Here is a 22,724-nt window from a genome sequence, read left to right as displayed (position 1 = left end):
GTCTCTACGATCTATACATAGACAACCAATCAACAACGAAAATATGGAAGGCACTCAAGATTCAATTTTCGTGCTAATGAGTAAGGTACTAAAAATGTTCTTATTTCAAATTATTTAGATTTTAAATGTTGGATTCAAAGCCTATACTTGCACAAGTTCATGAGTTACAAATTCTTGTAAATAAACTTAAGCTTGCGAAGATCGATATTTCTGAAGCTTTTCAAGTTGGTGCAATTATTGGAAAATTACCATCTTCCTAGAAAAACTATAGGAAGAAGTTGCTTCGAAATTCTGATGACTTATCACTGGAGCAAATCTTGAAACATCCTCGAATTAGGGAGAAATAGAAAGATAGAAAGAAATCTGAGGCTGCTGGATATTCTAAGGTCAATGAAGTGAACGCAAAAGCCAAAAAGAAACGTGATGGTAAGAAGAACTATCTTGGACTTAAGAAAGAACAAAATAATTTCATGAATTAAGGCGGATCAAAAGGCCCAAAGGTAGATGTTATGTGTGCGTGTGACAAACACGATCATTGTGATCGTGATTGCAGGTACAACAAGTCCAAGAATGAGGCAAATATTGTTCAAGCAAATGATAACATAATTTTTATTGTGAGAGAAATTATGATGATCAAAGACAAGGTACAAGGATGATGATATGATACTTGTGCTACTGTCCATGTTTCCTATGACAAAACAACATTCAAAATCTATTTTGAAGTCACCGATGGACAAGAGATTCAAATGGGAAATGAAGGACGATCAAGGGTCGTTGGAATGAGAACCTTAGAACTCAACTTCACTTTTGGAAACAAAGTTTCTCTTGGAAATGTACTTCATGTTCCTGACATGAATCTGAACCTTGTTAGTGGGGATCTTTTAGGAAAATCAGGTATTTATGAATCAGGCAAGTTAATCTTGATCCTTAACAGCGTATTTATGTTGAGGGAATGGTTAAGCTTTGTACTACTGAGAATATTATCAATAATGTTTTGTTTATGCTTATATGATTGAATCTGTTTCTTTATGGCATAGTAGATTAACCCATATTGGTATTAGCACTATGAAAATATTAATTAGATCTGGTTTAATTTCATGTGATAATAATAAATTTGAAAAATATGAAAGATTTGTTAAATCAAAGATAATTAAGAAACCTTTCCATAGTGTAGAAAGAAAGACCAACTTGCTTGATTTTGTGCATTCAAATTTTTCTGAATTTAATAACATGTTAACCAGTGGAGGAAATAAGTATTTCATTACTTTTATTGATGATTACTCTAGATTCACACTTATATATCTTTTAAAGAATAAAGATGATGCTTTTAATGCATTAATTTTTTTTTTAAATCAGACGTAGAAAATCAATTAAGTATAAGTATTAAAGTCCTTAGGAGTGATAGGGATTGTAAATACTTTTATATTAAATTTGATGCATATTCTAAAAAGTATGATAATATACCTGAATGTTCTGCACTTTGTACACCACAACAAAATTATTTATTCAAAATAAATAATTGGACTTATCAAGAGATGATAAATGCCATATTAATAGTTCTGAATTGTCATTTAATTTATGGTGTGAATTTTTGTTATCTGCCTGTCATATAGTGAATATAACTCCTTTAAAGAAAACCAGTATTACTCAATATGAGGTATGGAAAGACAGAGCACCAAGTATCACCTATTTTATAGTGTGGGTGTGTGTTGATTATTATAAGAACATTGATCCAAAAAGGGATAAGTCGAGTCCTCGAGGGATCAAATATGCTTTTGGAGGTTATGCACCTAACAATAAAGCATATAGACTTTTGAATTTAGAGCCTAATATAATTATTGAATCCCAAGATGTGGAATTCTTTAAGAACCTTATCATGAATCATAAGGAATATAAGATTCCCACAAATGAAGAACCTCGTGAAGAAGGTTCTCCACAAATTGTTGAAACACAACCTAAGCTTAGGAGAAGCAAGAGAGTCTGGAAGGCAAGTAAAGAAAATAGTTAGAATTTTGTTCGTAAGATTCCTATTATTCTTCAAGTGGAAGAAGATGAAGGAGAATGGCGATCTAAAATGCAAAAGAAATTAAAAGTTTCTCCTTTAGTGATCCTTACGAATGAGCATGATTAGTGATAAAAGTCGTTACCTCTTGTGGAGATTGAAACCTTTGATGCAGATCTAAGGAGTGATCACGAACGTTGAATGGTGACAACGTCTCTACTCAGTCCACACGAACGAATTCCTTCAGTCTCAGTGCTAACTGCTACTAATGTAGGCTTTGAGTGAGAGAGAGAAAGAAACAAAATTTCATCTAATGAAATACTTATGCACAAAGGTTATATTTATAGAACCACTTGTGTGGGCTGCAAGCTAAAAAGCCCACTTAAGTGTATGTGACCCATATCTTATGGTATACCAAAAAATCACTTAATCGCGTGGTATCTTACCACATTTCATATTCTACTTAAGTACATTGTACCTTACGATGTTCCACGATTCACTTAAGTGCACTGTATCTTACGGTGTTCCTTATTTACTTTATCTCTCATCAATCCATCCTTTTGTGTGTGACCCTGTAGGTTTTCGCGATATTGATAATTGTATTAAATCACATATTTAACATAATAAATAGTGAGCGGTATCTAGCAACACATCACTGCTACCCAAGGCACAAAAATGTCATGTGATATGACAAATCCCTTTTTGTGGTAATACTTATGTGTATAATTGCCCTTTTGTCCTTATGTCTATATTGAACACAAGGCATAGACCGTGTCATCCTTGTCCAGTTCAATATTGGACCCTTAGACATTTATCCTGTTACGCAGGATGGGAAAATTCCATCTAGGTCACTCATGTCCCTCAACATGCTTCGTGGAGTACCCATCAACTGCCTTTTTGATCATCCAGTTACGGACAATGTTTGATCAGTAATAAAGCACTCGACTCTATATCTAGGGTCCATAGTGGTTTCATGTCAAAGGATGGTATACACCAATATCATCATGAGAATAACTTATGACACTTTGCATAACATTCTATATAGTATTCTGATAGCGGACCAATCTAATATAAATATTACTCCTAATATTCATACATATGTTTAAGACTTGATAACTCCTTATCCATGATCCATGAGATGTGATCATCAGTCTATATACACAATAGTCTTAATGCTTTAATGTTATCCCACTTCACAAAAAAGCTTGACTATATATACTTTAAGAATAATGTCCTTATGTTAATGGGATCTCATGATTAAGTCACACTTGACACATTAAACGGACTAGCTATTCCAGGGACTTTATTAAACAAACATAATAAAGAAAAAAGCCTTTTTTATTATTAATAAATAATTCGATACAAGTACCAAAAATATTGGCCTCTAGGGCCTATACCAACAGATGATTCTAAGACTTATAAGTAAGCAATATCTTCAACGGACACCTCCTTTGGGAAGGATTCTATCCAAAACGAAGTAGATTCAATAATGTCAAACCATACTTGGGAGCTTACTGATCTATCTAAAGGATCAAGACCCACTCATAACAACACACACAAAAAAAATGCTCCCCATAAGTAACAGATCTAAGGGCAGAGCTACCCCAAGAGTTACTATCCCTCAATACATACTCCCCACAGAGGGTTAGAAGGATAACGACTACAAAGAACTAATCATATTAATAATCAGAACAATCAATCACCATCACATAACTATCTACTCTCCCTTTTTTAGCCATAAAGTTGACAAAAATAACCAAACATCAGAGTTAATAGAACAGTCAAAATAGATTTTACAAACCAAACATAACCAAGAGCACAAAAAATAGAAGAACAAACAACACACAAAAGAACTAGAGTGCTTCAGTCCTCATCACTACTGGTAGTGTCTTCATAATCACTTACATCAGAACCTTCTTCATTTTCCTCTTCTTCATTTGTTCCATCACCTTTCAAACTTCATTCTTCTTTAGACAAGACCTTTATCAACATTTCAATCTTTCTTTTCCTCTAAGTACAATTTTTTATAGTTTCATCCAAGGTCTTACAGGTATCTTTTAGCTCAACAAGGATGTCTGTTCTATTATTAGGGCTGGAAGATGTCTGTCCAGATGTCATGACAATGTCTGGAACATGTTTCCCAGTGAACAACCTATAATGTAATGAGAGAGGATAGTCCCTTTTGCAGATACTATTAGAACTGATTAAGATACTTGGGCGTTGACTTAGAATAACACCACAAATCAATGAGAAAAAAGTTATTGGCATCTGTCGCGTCCTGCGAAAAATCAACCGGCGAGCCTAAAAATAAAAACACACAGAGCCGCCACTAAACGTTATTTATCCCAAGATAGGGAAAGGAAACGCTCAGAAAAACCTGGAAAGACATGGTCTCGCGACCAGAGAGAAAGGGTAAGGGAGTCGGTTACGCGAGGGGAAGGTATTAGCACCCCTCACGTCCTAGGTACTCCTAGGGATCCACGTTCTAAGAAAAGAAAAGGTTGCTAAACATCACACACACACACAGGGAACGCAGGTGGGGTTAGGAGAAACGGGCTCGATAAGGTATCGCACCTTATGCCTACATATCTTGTCTGGAACAAGAATCAGAGCCACTGTAGTTCGGCTTACGCACGCCAAACAACACAAAACAACACAAACAAGCAAGAGTGGCAAACATGGAGCCCGACAGCCAATCACTGGACTTACGTCGGCATCCGAACCAAAACACACTCAAAACGGCAAACGTGGAGCCCGACAGCCAATCCTGGGCTTACGTCGGCATCCGAACCCAAGCACACAATCAGATAACAAGTAAACGCACGCAAAAAAGAAAAAGGTTGCCCGGAGTGGTCTCGCACGACCACCTGCCTACATACCTCGTCTGGAACAAGGATCAGGGCGATGTAGTTCCCCTGAAAGGGACTGAATTGCTAACCAGAAACCGGGGAAAGACACACTACTAGGGAGCTGGACTCGAGCCTAGTGTTGTCATGCATCGTTTACCCTAAGTTCGGTTTTCTATCCTACTTGCATAAGCAAACTACTCCTATCCAGGAAAGAAGCCAGCACACAAGCATACAGCATAATTCAAGCATACATCAAATGAGAACAAGCATCTCAAACAAATATCCACACAGCACGCACTATAACCAAACAAGTGGCTCACACAATAGGTTTGACTGCCGAAGCGAGTCGTCTGTACGGGCTGGGTTTGCTCTTAACCTTGCCATTACGAGGCTAAGGTGAAGCAGATGAAAGGATGAAGTGAGGATCAGACCTCACAGCTCTTATCCCTAACCAGGGAGAGCATCTGACAAATGAGCATGGGTCCAGAATAGGGGAACCCTTCTATACTCAGAGACTCTGACTCAATGTGCACTGCACGGGATCTTGGGTTAGGATCTCAATGCTTCAACCATGTAATGGGAGCAAGGAGAAGACTCAACTGAAGAGTGGGGGGTAGGCTGCATACCCCTACCTTCCACCAATTGCCTTATTTAAAGGACTTTCACCTGCTTGGGCTTAAAAATAAACAACCACAATCATTGCCTCTTAAGGAGGACTTCAGACATTTATTTGCCCGGCCCGGTAACAGCCGGGTCTCCAAACTACATGAAGTCAAGAGGACCTACCTCAATGCAAGTTGCTTAAGCAACGCAAAGCAAAAGTTCACAAGGAACTGAGCAACTAAAGTACCTGGAAACAATCAAACACAGTTAGTACTCAGACAGACAAAACCAAACAGCAAGTGTTCAATCAATCAAACTATACAAAGCAATGCACAATAAAGCAAGCTCAAAGCTCACTCCCAAACTTCACAACCTACAAAACAATGTTATGTTAGTGTACAAACATCAAACAACATCAATTAAATTTAACTTGATTCATTCTCCATGTGCATTATGCTTTTGATCCTGAAAAATCAAGCAAATATTAGCAACAAGACCACTAGGCTAAGCCTAGGGTCCAAAGGCAAGAAAAATTCCTAAACAGCAAGGTATTCACCAACCAATCTCAAATTAAAGTCAAACAAGAGCAAACATCATTGGCCTCATGTTTATATCATTCATCATGCTCATGTTATGCACAAAATAAGGCAAACTAGTTCAAATGAAACATCAAACATGCAAACAGAACTATTGCATTCAAATCCACACCAAAACACTTCCAAAAATTCTCAAATAAATTACACCTAAACAGGGGCTAATCCAGGTATGGCACACCAAATTTGAGCTTAATTGGGCAAATGGAACCATGTCAATGAAAATCAACAAAAACAGACACAATTATAGGCTCCAAATCACAACATCAATACATGCTTCCACTTCAAAAATTCATAACTCAATGAAAACAAAAAAGAAATGGATGAGACCAAAACAGGGATGTCACACAATGTGTCTAGAACATTCATACCAAATTTCATGATTATACAATACCATATGAGCATTTCCCAATCAATCTACCAACATATGTCATACAAGCTTGCACAAATGACCACCAGAAATGAAAAATCATGATCAAATTGAAAATGCAATGTAAAATTCCACAAAAATTCTCATAGCTTCCTAACATGTTAACTAAGCATCATGCAAAATTTCAATCAATTCCAACATGTATAGGTCACTCAAATAATTCCAGCAACTTGACATCAAGAGGTGTGACACACATTGTCACACCTAAGTTCAATAATTCATATCTCCATGATCAGGTATCAAAAATGCATGAAATTTACATGGAAATAAACCTCATCCAGTCAACATTCATCACAAAAATTTTCAAGAATTTATTTAACACTATGTGCATTTCACAATGGAATTAGTCAAAGGTAGCAAAAATGGACATGTGTGAGAAAACCCTAGGGCAAATACTATTTACACCAAGCACAACTTTGACCAATAGGTCAAAACAATTCTACACAAGTCAAGGAAGTCATAGAAAAAATCCTCACATTTTTATGAATTTTCTACAATTTTTTATGAATTTTTTAATGTGTTTATAATTTTTTTAGAAATTATATGAATTAGTTAAATTAATTAATGGAATTAGTAATGGCAATTACTGTAATTACAACACAGTGGCCGCGGGAAACATGCTACACAAATTTTCAAACGACTCAAAGGATCAAGCTGGAAAAAAAAGTCCAGAACTCATCATCTCTCTCGCGCGGTCTACACATTCATCATCACCTTCCAATTTCGATTTTGCTCATTTCATCACCAAATTTAACAAATTAATAACCATTGGAAAGGTCTCGACGCATAGATCATGAATATATAACCTAATCAACCTAAATCGAACTGTATGAACCGGATCGATCGTTTAAAGTTTCACATTCAAAACTAAAAATCACTATATCTCCTTCTACAATCAACCAAATCGAAAACTACAAATTGCAGCACGCTCAGCAATGAATGAACTACAAAAACCACATCTCAATTCAAGAAATAATGAGACTCGGATCCGCACCTTATTTCGATGACGGCAAGTAATCCGCGAGCTTCGAGCTTCAAATCATGAAAACAGATGAAGAAAAGCTATAGTGAAGATGATTGATGCATCCAAATCCACGTGCCTTGGCTTCTATCGCTCAAAATCCGATTTCACCATGGATGGAGCTTCTTGGAACAGTCGCGATTCAAGGCTCCTTTCTCTTCAATCTCCAAAAACAGTTGGTGTTGATGATGATTGGAGTTCAAATCAAAAGGAATTTCGAGATTTGGTTCAAGATTGAGGAAGATTGATGAAGTTTTGCATTTGGAGTGTTCTTGAGATTTTGATGAATGTGAGAGGTTTTGAGATCCAATTTGGGGAAATGTGTTTTTCTGTTATGATTAGAGAGTGTTTAAGTTTATATACATGAGCTTAATTATCCCTTAATCCACTTAATTAGCCAAAAGCATTGTTAGTGTAAATGGTAATTTGTAAGAAAGGGCAAAAATGTAATTCCACTATGACAGCTCATGCCACCTGTTTTGACAGCACATACACCTTTCAATTATCACATGTGAGCTGTAGAAACTTTCCTCATGCCCATTGGTTGTGTAAATCTCAAAATCACCATGTGGATGCATTTGTCCATTTTTAACCATTCCACTTTTCAAGCCAAATCTCAATTTACAAGGCCTATGCATGAAATGATGATTCCACCACACTCTAAATTCCATTTATGAGGTGTAGAAAAAAGTCCCATTCAAAAATTCCAATTATTTTGAGAGTTGGACAATTTTGCCCCTGGTCCAATTCAGCTGTCCAGTTGAAAAGTGACTTTTTGCCTTGACCACTTTTGGGAAAATCCAATTATGCACCCTCAAAGTACATGTCAAATGGAGTTTGTGCATATAAAGAACTTGCAATTTGGACAAAGCATGTGGAAATTATGGCCTCCTGATTACGGGTCATTTTTGAATTTCACTGAGCCATAACTTTCCAACCATACATTGGATTTTCAAGTTCTTGGACTTTTTGGAAAGGTGAGAACAAGATCTACAACTTTCATGTTGAACAAATTTTCATTTGAAGTTTCCTTGGACACGTGGCTTTGAGGTCCAAAACTTTCCATTTTTGGAAACTTCAGTTACAGGTCACTTTCTATTTTTGGCAGTTTTTGTCCTGACTTGATTTTCTTCATTTTTAAGTTTTGAGATGTCATTTAACACTTGTTCCAACATGAATGAAGTGTCTTCAACTCATTTTCACCTCCAAATCCATCAGATTATGTACAGTTGACCACAGTTGACTTTTCAACTAACAGATGAATTTGGCAATGCATAGATCAATTTAAGCACCAATCTCCAACTGAAATGGCTCAAGGGTGACACCCTAGCCTCAATAAGCACCATATAATCACAAAATGAACCCCATAACCATCACAAACCTCATCTCCTGATCATGCCCTGACTGACCCAATACAACTGATTAGGGTTGACCAGTGGTCAAAACCTTAATCTCAAGGGATCCTCTTCAATCTTCTGATGACATCAAACCATGATGATGATGATGTATCATTGCAATCAAGATGAAGACCAACATCCATTAAGAATCACAAAACCCTAATTTGAACTGCCCAATCCTCAGATGGCCAGTGATCAGTCAATAAACCCTAGGCTTGCACTTTGACTTCCTCATCTCCTGATCAAGACTTGAGAGGATAGCTTGCACAGTGTAACCACATGATATGCAATATGCAATGCCTAATGACCCAAAAATGATATGTACAATGACAATGCTAGTCCCAAGAGAGGAGGGCAAATTTTGAGGTGTTACAGCATCTTCACAACATAAGAGACAACATGCTTCATAGTTTGATCAAAGACATAGGATCCAAAGTCAAAACTTGACTTGGTCCCTATAATAAATAAACTTACCTAGTCCTGTAGCAATGTTGGAAGTGTGATTAGTTAGAACCCAATTAGTAGCTCTAATTATGTGAAGTACAACATACTTCACACTCAAGGCACTTGCGAATAACTTCCCTTTCCTTTGCTATTCCTTTACTTGTTTAACAACAATCTCTCTATAGATAACATTATCAAAGACTTTTATTTCAGTTTGTTCTTCTTCATTTCTGCCCAAAAACCTATTGGTTATTTTAGGATAACGATCCACACATCTTCCTGTGACATACAATTTTCTAAACTCCTTGCTCGTATTGTTGTCATATTCCATAGAGATGTTCCTAATATATTCTTTAACAAGTATTTCATAACACTTTCCAAATCCAGATACAATTTTCATTAATCCAGCTTCTTGAATCAGACTCATCACCTCTTTGCATTCAAAAGCATATTTGCCCAGTTCCCTTTCATTTTTCAACATTCTCCACAGAGTGAAAGGAAATGTTGTCAATTGGAACTTCAGGGATATTTGCTGGAATCTTCTTCCCAGATGCTTGCTTTCTGGCAGTAGAAACAATGTCCTGAACATTATGTTTGACATCATGGTCAAACACACTAGACTCAGAAGGAACTTCCTTCCTTTTAAGGGATTTCTTCTTAGAAACATGAGTAACAACCTTGCTCCATCTTTTTGTAAGACCAACACTAGCTCTTTTCCTGAGAGATTTGGAGGGCGCGTTGGAGGATTCAATAGCTTGACCTTTTTTGTTCTTCAATCTTTTAGTTATTCTTGGATCTAGTCTTTGACCGATGGGTACATCATCAGAGTCCAGATCCTCTATATTTACTATGTCAATGGATTGATCATTTTTCTCAGTAGAGTTTTCATCTTTGTCATCCACATCACCAGTCTTCCCTTCAGACCCTTCTTTGTCTTTTGATTTTTCAGGAGACAAAGTAGATACATTCACATTAGATTTATACAGGGGTATTTCAGTAGTGTTATCAGGTTGGGCCAAGGATGTGGAGACATCCGACACGACATTAGTCTTGGGGTCAATACCCAACACTTGAGAGATCGGCACACAAATATTCTTGTCTACGTCGTCTCTGTCCGCAATGATCATGCTGGATTTAATCAAAGTAGTAACAGACCTAGGTCTATTAGTGGTTTCAGAGGCTTTGACATCTTCCATAACATTTGGCACACCAGGACAATCTTTAGAAACACCAACATTAGGTTTAACACTAATGGGATCAAGATACAGACTAGTCATATAATGGGATTTCTTTACAGCATTAGAGGGTTCAAGCATTTTTACATTTTTAGAAGTCATGGATGGAGAGGAAAAGGTACTTAGTTTAGAAGGCTTTCCTTTTCTTGAAGAAGATGTTCTGGCCTTCCTTATAGGGGTTGCATGGATAGGAACTATTGATCGCTCGACTGTGCGAGTCGAGAATGGGATACAAACTGCAAGTGCACAGTTCTATCGCGTAGTTTTAAAAGATATCGATCCCACAGGGACTTATGAATCGATGTACCGTTATCTAAGGTTACTACGTAAATCTAAGGTGAAAATGTTTGATTGTTTGGGGAAAAGGGAGCTAAGAGCTAAACTAATATCTAGATTAAATATTAATAAAACGGATATCGGTATGTGGTTCGTCAAAACTAGGGAATCAATTCCTTGTCGGTCTCTCGGTTTTAAAATAAATCGTTTCGACTAACTTTATTGGTTAAAGGTTTTATCTCAAACTCTCGCTCTGTTGAAGAAACCATGATCTTATGTTAATGTTGCTGTCACTTATAATTAAGTCAAAAATCATATTTTGAAAACAATAAAGTTGCAGAAACTCTTTTTAAGAAAATACTGACCGTTTTAAACACCCTTATCTCAAACTTTCGCTCTGTTGACTTAGGTTATACAATTAAATCTAAATGCTTAACTCTCGTCCTCACATTCAACCTTTAAAAATACTTTTTGGAAAAAGGTCAGAATTTAATTAATTCTAAAACTTGCTCTCGCCCTGAGATAGATTTAATGACTAACTTACACTGTCCAGTTAAAACCTCAAACTCTCGCTCTGTTGGTTTCAACTTCTTTATGTCTTTTACCTTTGTAAAAAATCTTGTTATTAAACCTGTAAGTTAAGACCGTAAAAAGATTGATTCTAATTTTAAGTTTGAATAGACCGACTTAGTTTTGATCCCTCTTTCTGCTTACTTTACATACCGATACCTAGGCAAATTAGCCAGACATGCTTACTAAATAATAATTAATATCATGCATACACAGACTCATTTCAGGCAGGCAATGCAAATAAACAATAGAATAAAGCATAAAAATTAAATAACAATTAAAGAACCTGAATGCGTAATACAATGGTCTTGAACACTCCACCACAAGCCGGTAGGATTTGTTCTTCGATTCTTCAATTAAACAGTAAATTAAATCGAGGAAATAAAAAAAACTCGAATATAACGTAAGGTTAAATCCGGTATAAAGTTGCCCAGTAGTTTCCGGTGTAGAAACTACTACGCGAAAAATATCTAAAAGCTAAGAACGGGGGAAAATAAATTGCAAGGGAAAAGAAAACAAAGCTTGCAAAATAAAATAAATAAAATGGACGATGCTGGAAAGGAAGAAAAATAAGCAAAGGCGTGAAAAAAATAAATTTGGCAGAGCTTCCGCAAAACTGAGCGTGCAAAAACTGTGTAACTTTTGGTTTGTGAGACGGCTATTTATAATAGCCTTGGTAGCAGCATTCCGTTTCTCTCCTTCTTCAGCGTGGCTATATCCACGGCGTGCATATAGGAGACCAATTCCTTAACGTTATTCTTCAAGTCCTTCTGAGGGCGATACTTGCGCCACAAAGGTAGTGGGGTTGCGTGACGCTCGTCACGCTATGTGTGACGTCCGTCACAAGGCTCCTTCGCGTGACGCTCGTCACGCGTCCTGTGACGTCCGTCACAGGCACAGCATTGGTGACTTGTGCGCTTTGGGCTGGGCTTTGGCCTTTGGTTCCTTTTCTCTCCTTTTTGTTGCTTTTTACACCTCCTTTTCTTCCCTTTTTCACTTTTGCTTCAAAATGGGTACCTGATATAAATAGAAGAGAAATACTGCATAATATCTGATAAAATGGGATAAATTAGTGTAAATGATAAAATAATTTAATTGAATTAAGTCTTAAAAAGCGATATAATTTCGTGTTATCAAACTCCCCCATACTTAAATCTTTGCTTGTCCTCAAGCAAAATTCAGTATAGAACTTGTTAAAAGTTTTAGCCGGATGAAATTTTAAAGCACACATCAATTCGTACTAGGTTGCCAATGGGTTTTTGTTTAGGAGGATTTGAGTTAAATCTTGACATCAACAACTACCGTTACAACTTAGATAACCCTACCTTATGCCAATCAGTTCAAGTACCCTATGATAGCTATCCTGGTTCCTTTAGTCTTATTTTGCCCGTTTTCATTCTAGCGAAATCACATTAAGCCCTTTATCCTTTCGCGCACATAGTGGAGTAACCGGTTAGTGTCTATGATCCGCTTTTAGCTAGAAGTTCTGGTACATAAGTCGGATAACTTCATTATTCAGTCCATTGCAAATTGCGGGGGATCGAACCGTAGTCCGCCCTACCAAGTTCAGTACCAGATTCCTACTGAACCAATTCATAATGGATCTTTCGTATTGTGCTTTTGCATGATTTGCAACCTTTAGATTAAATGATCCGGTAAGGGTCACCTAATTTAATTATCTTAGGTTACTTTGGGGATCATTCACTTATATTCATCGGCTCTCCACGTAGTTTGCTATTAAGATGGTGCTGACTTCTGTATAAACTACTTGGGGTTGCCATAGAACTAAAAGTTCGAGGAATCGGTATGATAGGTACTTATCCTGATCTAACATATTGAGGTTCTCAGAGCGTTGTTATGGTAATGATTTTGTTTTGATTTCACTCAAATTTTATAAAGTAGGCGACCTTTATACTTATTGGGTGTGTTAAAATTTTTGTTATGGCTCAAGAAAGTTGAGGGAAATAGATAATAGAAACTTTTTCACATTCAGGACTTAACTTAAAAAAAATTTTGTTTTTATAAGGAAATAACAATGAAAAGGGAGAGTACAAACTTGAAACAAAGATGGGAATGGAAAGAATAATTTCCCCCCCATACTTGAACTAAACATAGTCCTCGATGTTTGAAGGGAAAGAAATACAAAATGGAAAGGAAAAAGAAAAAAATACAACTAAGGCTGCCTTCCACCTCTGGTTCTTGGTCCTGGTGATCTTTGACGTATGTCTAAGCTGTCGAATCTGCTAAACAACTCAGTAAACCGCTGGTCGGTTATGGCATTCCGAGCGTCCTGTTGCTGTTGCATTTGACGCATCATCTGCATCATCTCTGTATTCTGTGCCTGCATTCCATCGATAGCATCCATAATGTCATCGTTGGTCGCAGGCCTTCGTCGTCGACGACGTTGGGAGGATGGGCCGGCTGCATTACTGGAAGGGGTGAGCGGGACTGACGGTTGTTCTGGCGGATGATCGCCTTGTTCCATTTCTTCAAACTCATCTGTTTGTTGGTTTGTTTGTGAAGGCTCGGTGGTTTCAGGAGCGCTAAGATCGTAGAGGTGGCGGTTCGGGTTTGTGACATCGGTTAGGGTGGTATTGGGTAGCACAACACTTGGGACTGCTTGGTTGTTCACCATCAGATAATAGCCTCCGCCTACTCTGTTTTTAATCAGGCGGCTGGAGCGACAATAGCCGATATCCATAGACAGGGGTGGAAGGGATTCTAAAGTTTGGAGTTTATCCCCTAGGTTCAGGCCAAGTGCTATGGAGGTTATTAATCCGCCAATTATGAATGGTTGCCGGCCTCTAGCACATAAGGTGCGGATATGATGAAGGAGAAAAGAGGCGGCGTTTACCGTAGTATCCGATTCGAAAACGCACTGGAGGAAAAAGAGTTCTTTTGAGTTGACCTTACTGTTGTTTGGTCTTCCAAAGAGTGTGTTTTGCAGGATACGGAGAAATAACGGATGGTGGGGTTATGGATGTGGGAGAGAAGGAGTTCTTCCCAGTTGTTGGTATTTATACCGGAAATTTTCTTAAAAAGGTCGAAAACTAGAACTGTGTTCCAGTTTGAGGTTGGGGGAATTCTGGCATGGAGCAGACCTTCTGTGGGAAATTGTAGCATGGCACTCAATTGGCGTTGGGTTAGAGAGTACTCGGTGTTAAACATACGGAAGGTTGCTGTACCGGTTAGGAATTCACCTTCACCGGCGGGAGTGGTGTAGTCGTAAGAGCTTAGGAATTCTAAGGTTAGGGAAGGATAGGTGGGTTGGTTATGGGTGCAAAGGAAGGTTAAATCGGCTCTACGGAGCATCCACTCGATACCGTGGAGTAAGCCCAATTGTTGTAAACAAGTTAAATCGGGGTACCTGGTGGGAGCGACGCCTCGCTGTTGGAAGCGCTCGAATTGCTCTTGCTGATAGTTGTCATCTCCGGATCGGAAGATGATATTTCCGAAGTTTTGACTTCCCGCCATTGTGATGGATTTTTGAATGAGTGATTTGGAAAGGAAAAGAAGTGTATATTTGATATGAGAGAGTTGTTTGTGGTGAAAGAAGGAAGTTTGGAGGGTATTTATAGGTAAAATGTGGGAGGTGAAAAGAAAGAGTGGTTGAAAAGTAATTAATTGTGGTAAATGAAAAATGAATGGGGAATGTAAAAAGGTGGGGGGTGTAACGTTCGTCTCCAACGGCTCCCTAACGTTCACATATCTGAGAGGCGTTACGCTCGTCACAAGGCTGTGACGCTCGTAACAGGCACTAAGTGTGCCGCCCGTCACGGGTGGTGTGACGCTCGTCACACTTCCTTTTGAAAAGGCTTAGTAGCGCTTCACAGAATCACTTGGTAGCGTAATTAAATATTTTATTCTGCTTATGAACGTTTTAGTCTGTAGCTTAATTTAGTATGCATGCTTACTTGCTTTGTATAATAATAATAATAAGTAATAACCGTAGAGCATAATAGGCATTGCAAAATAAATTAACTAAACAGCTTCAATAAAAAGGATCATAATGTATTACAGGAAGGGAAATAATAAAATGAAATAGAAATAAACATGAATTCAAATAACATTAATGAAAAAATCTAGCCTAAAACTAAATAACTTAGAATGAAGAAATAACTAAATTCCATCTATCTTCGGATCTCTGGCCGGAGGAGTAAAAGAGTTAACATGATGCCGTAACATACGTAACTGACTTGCCGTGCTGCTCATGTGTTCTAGGACTGCAAGTCTCAAGCTGTGGAAATCTTCCCTGAGGGCGTTTTGTTCTGACATCAAGGCTTCAATGACGGTTTTAATATCTGTTCCTGGCATATGATGTCGGAGATCAGGCATGGCTGATTCTTCGGTCAGGACAGGCTGAGGAGGAGGATCAATATCATGGTAGCCGGATGGAGTCTGAGGGTCAGATTCAGCAAGAGAGGTATGGTCAATATAGTGCTCATAGTCATCACAAATCTCATAATCCTGGATGGATTCAGTGGATCCAGCAGGAGTTGGGGTTTCATTCAGGTTATAGAGCCAGTTCCTTTGGTTATGAACACTAGTCCTAGGATCGGGCAGGGTGAATAGGCAGAGAACCTGGTTATCAATAACAAGCTCAAACTCATCAGACCCTATGTTTGCTATAAACATAGTGTTGAAGAGGAAAGGTATACTCATAGTGGTAATGCCACAAAAAGGGTTCAGGTCAAGCATAGGCTGACGTAGTCCAATAGCATTACCTATCATAGTTATCAGGCCGCCTATTCTAATGGGTGCTCTCTCATCCTGGATAAGGTGGTCCAAATTAGCTAACATAAAAGTAGCACCGTTTACTGGACGGTTCTGGGAAGCACAAAATATGATGAAGAGTTCATCACGTGAAACTGAAGTACTATTTGGCTTCTTCCCAAATAAAGTGTGGGTCAGGATCTTATGGAAATAGCGAAAAGCCGGGTTATGTATGTTTCCAGAGAGAAACTCATGTTCTTCGGGCTCATCATTTCCAGTCAGCTTACCCCAAAAGTGTTCAAGCTCTCTATATTCAAGAAGTTCTTCCTGGCTTATAGTGAATGTATCAAAGGAGGTAGGAAAACCCAAAAGGTTGGTGAAGTCTCTAGTATTAAATTGGTACTCCATATTGAACATTCTGAACTGGATAAAACCTCTGGTAATTCCTTTTCCATGGCTAGGTAGATAGATTAATGAACTAAGGAATTCTAGTGTGAGCCTCCGGTAGGTGGTGAAAGGTCTCAGGATAGGGGAGGTCTCCCATCCTATCTGATTCAGCAAAAACAGGACACTCTGTCTCAGTCCAAGGGCAGTCATAGCCCAATCATCAGCATATAAACTAGGTAGCATCTCCCTAGTGGCTAGTTCTTCAAACCTTCGTTTCTGAGCCATTCCTCTGAACTTGATACCCATACGGTCAGAATGTCCCATCTGGTTAGTGTTAACTAGAGAAAAGAAAACATGAGTTTAAGTCAGGATTTGGCCAAATGCCGAAAGAAGAATAGAATTATTATTATAATATAGATATATTTTTTTTTTCTTTTTGAATAAATCAATAATGAATACTAAATAGAAATTAAAAGAATAATTAAGAGAAAAATAGAGGAATGATAATAATAATAAAATAATAAAATAACAGATTAATTTGTGGGTTGTCTCCCACTAAGCGCTTTGTTTAAATGTCGCAAGCTCGACAAAGAAACTGTTAAATATAGTCTATGAGTCCTGGGGGCGTTTCGTCTAAGTGTAGAATTTGCGAATCCTCGTTGGTTTCCGCATAGTGATAATGTTTCAGACGTTGCCCGTTTACGGTGAACGGTTCTGTAGATTGTCCTTTAATTTCTACCGCTCCACTGGGAAAGATTTTAGTGATATGGAAAGGTCCTGACCATCTGGATCGTAGTTTTCCCGGAATAATTTTAGTCTGGAGTTAAATAAGAGTACTGCGTCGCCTTGCTTGAAGATTTTCCTTGATATACGCTTATCATGCCATTGTTTTGTTCTTTCTTTATAGATTTTGGCATTTTCATAGGCGTCTCTTCTGAGTTCCTCTAATTCGTTTATGTCAAGGATTCTCTTTTCACCGGCGGCTTTATAATTCAAATTTAAATTTCTAATAGCCCAATAGGCTTTGTGTTCTAATTCTACCGGGAGGTGACAGGATTTTCCATAAATGAGCTTAAATGGGGTCGTCCCTATGGGAGTTTTATAAGCAGTTCGGTATGCCCATAAAGCTTCTGGTAATTTCAATGACCAATCTTTCCTTGAAGTGGCGACCGTTTTTTCTAGTATTTGCTTGATTTCTCTGTTAGATACTTCCACTTGTCCACTGGTTTGAGGGTGGTAAGGTGTTGCTATCCTATGTCTCACTCCATATTTAAGTAGTAGTTTTTCGAGTACCTTGGATATAAAGTGCGATCCACCATCACTGACTACTATCCTTGGGATGCCAAATCTCGGAAAAATTATATTTTTAAAGAGTCTAGTTACTACTCGGGTGTCATTAGTTGGAGAAGCTATAGCTTCGATCCACTTTGATACGTAGTCAACCGCCACGAGTATGTACTTGTTACCGAAAGAGGATGGAAACGGTCCCATGAAGTCTATTCCCCACACGTCAAAAATCTCTACTTCCAAAATACCATTTTGTGGCATCTCGTCACGTCTAGATATGTTTCCCGTGCGTTGACATCTGTCACACTCCTTAATAGCCGCATGTACGTCCTTCCATATAGTTGGCCAATAAAAGCCAGCTTGTAGGATTTTAGAACAGGTCTTGGATGTACTTGTGTGTCCACCATAAGGCGCGGAGTGACAGTGTTGGATTATATTTTCTACCTCTTCTTCGGGTACACATCGACGGAAAATACCATCGGGACCTCTTTTGAAAAGTAAGGGATCATCCCAGTAATAGTGTTTTATGTCATGGAAGAATCTTTTCTTCTGCTGGTAAGATAAAGTAGGTGGAACTATTCCGGCAGCTAAATAATTGACTAGATCAGCGTACCATGGTATGGCAGATATAGCTAAGGTGGTTTCTACTTGCATGTCGGAGTTGTTCTCTTCCAAAGTAGCTATGAGTTTGTCATACGAGAAATCATCATTAATGGATGTTCTTTCTGGTTCAAGGTTCTCAAGTCTAGAGAGGTGGTCTGCTACTACGTTCTCAGTTCCTTTCTTGTCCTTGATTTCTAAGTCGAATTCTTGTAGTAACAAGATCCATCTTAGGAGTCTAGGTTTAGCATCCTTTTTTGTTAGAAGGTACCTGATAGCAGCGTGATCAGTGTAAACTATTATTTTGGCTCCTACCAATAAGAACGAAATTTATCTAGCGCAAATACTACTGCTAGGAGTTCTTTTTCGGTTGTGGCATAATTCATCTGTGCTTCATCCAGGGTTCTGCTAGCGTAATATATAACATGGAGCTTTTTATCCTTTCTTTGTCCTAAAACAGCACCTACAGCATAATCACTGGCATCGCACATTATTTCGAATGGTTCATTCCAGTCTGGTGTCTGCATAATGGGTGCGGAGATCAATGCTTGTTTAAGAGTTTGAAATGCTTTTAAACAGTTATCGTCGAATATGAATTCAGCATCTTTCATTAATAGTCCGGTTAAAGGTTTAGTTATCTTAGAGAAGTCTTTGATGAATCGTCGGTAGAAACCGGCGTGTCCTAAAAAGCTTCGTACTTCTCTCACGGTTCTTGGGGGTTGAAGATTTTCGATTACCTCTATTTTGGCTTTGTCTACTTCAATTCCTCTGTTCGAGATGATGTGTCCTAAAACAATTCCTTCTTGTACCATAAAGTGGCACTTTTCCCAATTAAGTACTAAGTTTACTTTTACACATCGTTCAAGAACTCTTTCCAGGTTTTCAAGGCATTCTTCGAAACTTTGTCCGTATACAGAAAAGTCATCCATGAATACTTCCATGATGTTTTCGAGAAAGTCGGCGAAAATTGCCATCATGCATCTTTGAAAAGTTGCAGGGGCATTACACAGACCAAACGGCATTCGTCTATACGCGAAGGTACCAAAAGGGCATGTGAATGTTGTCTTTTCTTGGTCATCAGGGTGAATTGGTATTTGAAAGAAGCCTGAATAACCGTCCAAATAACAGAAATGTGAATGTTTAGCTAGTCGTTCTAACATTTGGTCAATGAATGGTAAAGGGAAATGATCTTTTCGGGTTGCTTTGTTTAGTTTCCTATAATCAATGCACATTCTCCATCCCGATTCGATTCGTTTAGTTATAGTTTCTCCTTTTTCGTTTTCAATAACGGTTATGCCTCCTTTCTTTGGTACAACGTGTACGGGACTGACCCATTTGCTATCAGATATAGGATATATAATACCTGCTTCTAATAACTTGGTTATTTCTTTCTTTACTACCTCACTTAGGATCGGATTTAGTCTTCTCTGGTGTTCCCTAGAGGTTTTACCGTCTTCTTCTAACATGATGCGATGCATACAAATAGAAGGGCTTATTCCTTTAAGATCGGTTATGTGGTATCCTAGTGCGGTTGGATATTTTCTTAAGATATGTAGGAGTTTTTCTGTTTCGAGTCTTCCTAGATCTGCATTGACTATCACAGGTCGTTCAAGTTCTAAGTCTAGGAATTCATATCTCAGATTTTTGGGAAGTGTTTTCAAATCAGGGGTTGGTTTGTTAAGACACTGCGTAGGATCTGGTGTTATTGCTAAGCATTGTTTAGATTTGTCTTCTAAAAGATAGTCTGATGATTTGTCTTCTCCTGACTCTGCTTCTTTTATGCATTCATCGATGATATCCATGAAGTAACATGTATCTTCTATTGCAGGTGCTTTCAAGAATTTGGAAAGAATGAATTCAATTTTCTCTTCACCTACTTCGAAGGTGAGTCTTCCTCGTTTTACGTCTATGATTGCACCGGCAGTTGCTAAGAATGGTCTTCCTAGTATAATAGGTGTAGTATCATCTTCTCTAATATCCATAATTGTGAAGTCAGTGGGAATGTAAAACTGACCTATGCGTACGGGAACGTTCTCAAGGATTCCTACAGGATATTTGATGGAACGATCTGCTAGTTGTACAGACATCTTGGTCGGTCTTAATTCTCCCATTTCCAGTCTCTTACATATGGATAAAGGCATAACGCTAATTCCGGCTCCTAAATCGCATAAGGCTTTGTCGATGACAAATTTTCCTATGTGACAGGGTATAGAGAAGCTACCTGGATCCTTGAGTTTAGGGGGCATGTTTTGGATTATAGCGCTACATTCGGCAGGGAGTGTAACGGTTTCACTATCCTCAAGTTTCCTTTTATTAGAAAGAATTTCTTTTAAGAATTTAGCATATGAGGGCATCTGCGTAATAGCTTCGGTAAATGGAATTGTAACGTTTAATTGCTTAAGGAGATCAACAAATTTTCTAAATTGACCTACATCTTTGGTTTTAACAAGCCTTTGAGGGTAAGGTATAGGTGGTTTGTAAGGTGGTGGAGGTACATAAGGTTCCTTCTTTTCTAGGGTATCCTTATTACTCTCTTCCTTTTCCTTAGGTTCACTTTCCTCAGTAGATTTCTTAGGGCTTTGGTTTTCTATCCTTGGATCAGACGGTCCTTCCACTTCCGTTCCACTTCTTAATATAATTGCATGAGCTTGGCTTCTCGGATTAGGTTGGGGCTGTCCAGGGAATGTACCAGTTGGTGCAGCAGTAGGTGCTTGTTGTTGAGCTACTTGAGATATTTGGGTTTCTAACATTTTGTTATGGGTAGCCAAGGCATCTACTTTGCTTGCTAGTTGTTTAAGTTGTTCGCCAGTGTGTATGTTCTGGTTTAAGAAATCTTTATTGGTTTGTTGTTGGGAAGCTATAAAGTTTTCCATCATGATTTCCAAGTTGGATTTTCTAGGGGTATTATTGTTAGGATTTGGTTTCTGGTACCCCGGAGGTATAGATGGGGTTTGATTCGGAGACTGTCCAGGTGCGTATAAAGCATTATTACTCTTATATGAAAAGTTTGGATGATTCTTCCAATTTGGGTTATAGGTATTCGAATAGGGGCTTCCTTGAGCATAGTTTACTTGCTCTGTTTGGATTCCAGTCAAGAGTTGACATTCCGCAGGAGTGTGGCCTTGGATTCCACAGACCTCGCAATTCTGAGCTATAGCAACCACGGCGGTTGGTGGTGATACATTTAAACTTTCAATCTTCTGGACCAAAGCATCCACTTTTGCATTGACGTGATCAAGGTTACTTATCTCGTACATGCCAGTTTTCGGTTGAGGTTTTTCCACTGTTGTTCGTTCGGTTCCCCACTGATAGTGGTTTTGGGCCATGCTCTCGATAAGCTGGTAAGCATCAGCATAAGGTTTGTTCATTAATGCACCACCTGCAGCGGCGTCTATTGTTAACCTTGTATTGTATAAGAGACCATTATAAAATGTGTGAATTACTAACCAGTCTTCCAAACCATGGTGTGGGCAAAGTCTCATCATGTCTTTGTATCTTTCCCATGCTTCGAAAAGAGACTCGTTGTCTTTCTGTTTAAATCCGTTTATCTGGGCTCTTAACATAGCTGTTTTGCTTGGCGGAAAATATCGGGCAAGGAAAACTTTCTTCAACTCGTTCCATGTGGTGACTGAGTTGGAAGGTAGAGATTGAAGCCATCTTCTAGCGCTATCTCTTAATGAGAAAGGAAAAAGACGAAGTCGAATTGCCTCTGAAGTGACACCATTAGCTTTAACAGTATCAGCATATTGAACAAATACGGATAAATGAAGGTTTGGATCTTCGGTAAGATTTCCAGAGAATTGGTTCTGTTGCACAGCCTGCAGCAGTGAAGGTTTAAGTTCAAAGTTGTTTGCTTCGATTGCGGGCGGAGCAATACTTGAATGCGGTTCATCTTGCGATGGAGCGGCGTAATCTCTAAGAGCACGAGCTGGTTCTGCCATCTCGGTTAAAGAAGGAAAAATGTTTTTGATATCAGGAAGGTTTATAGGAGGGAGATTGTTTTCAGCACGATATTCCCGAATTCGTCGTAAGACTCGGAGATATAGTTCGATATCGTTGATTCGTAAATAGAGCGGTTCGCCTTGAGAGCGAGTGCGTGGCATACAAATCAACGAAAGAAAGAATAGAAGGAAAAAGAAACCTTAGTCTCTACAGCGTAACGGAAGAGTTACGATATCGATTGAATAAAAGTCCCCGGCAACGGCGCCAAAAACTTGATCGCTCGACTGTGCGAGTCGAGAATGGGATACAAACTGCAAGTGCACAGTTCTATCGCGTAGTTTTAAAAGATATCGATCCCACAGGGACTTATGAATC

General features: G+C 38.5%; 1 pseudogene; it reads left to right on the top strand.

Annotated features, from left to right (window-relative positions):
- Nucleotides 1-21,863: 21,863 nt before the first annotated feature.
- Nucleotides 21,864-21,963, top strand: LOC127109202 (uncharacterized; annotated as a pseudogene).
- The last annotated feature ends 761 nt before the right edge of the window (nt 21,964-22,724 follow it).

Source organism: Lathyrus oleraceus, chromosome 7, assembly GCF_024323335.1.
Source record: "Lathyrus oleraceus cultivar Zhongwan6 chromosome 7, CAAS_Psat_ZW6_1.0, whole genome shotgun sequence".
Classification (NCBI taxonomy): Eukaryota; Viridiplantae; Streptophyta; class Magnoliopsida; order Fabales; family Fabaceae; genus Lathyrus; species Lathyrus oleraceus.
Note: the sequence above shows the minus strand (reverse complement) of the source record. Positions and strands in the feature narration are given on the sequence as shown.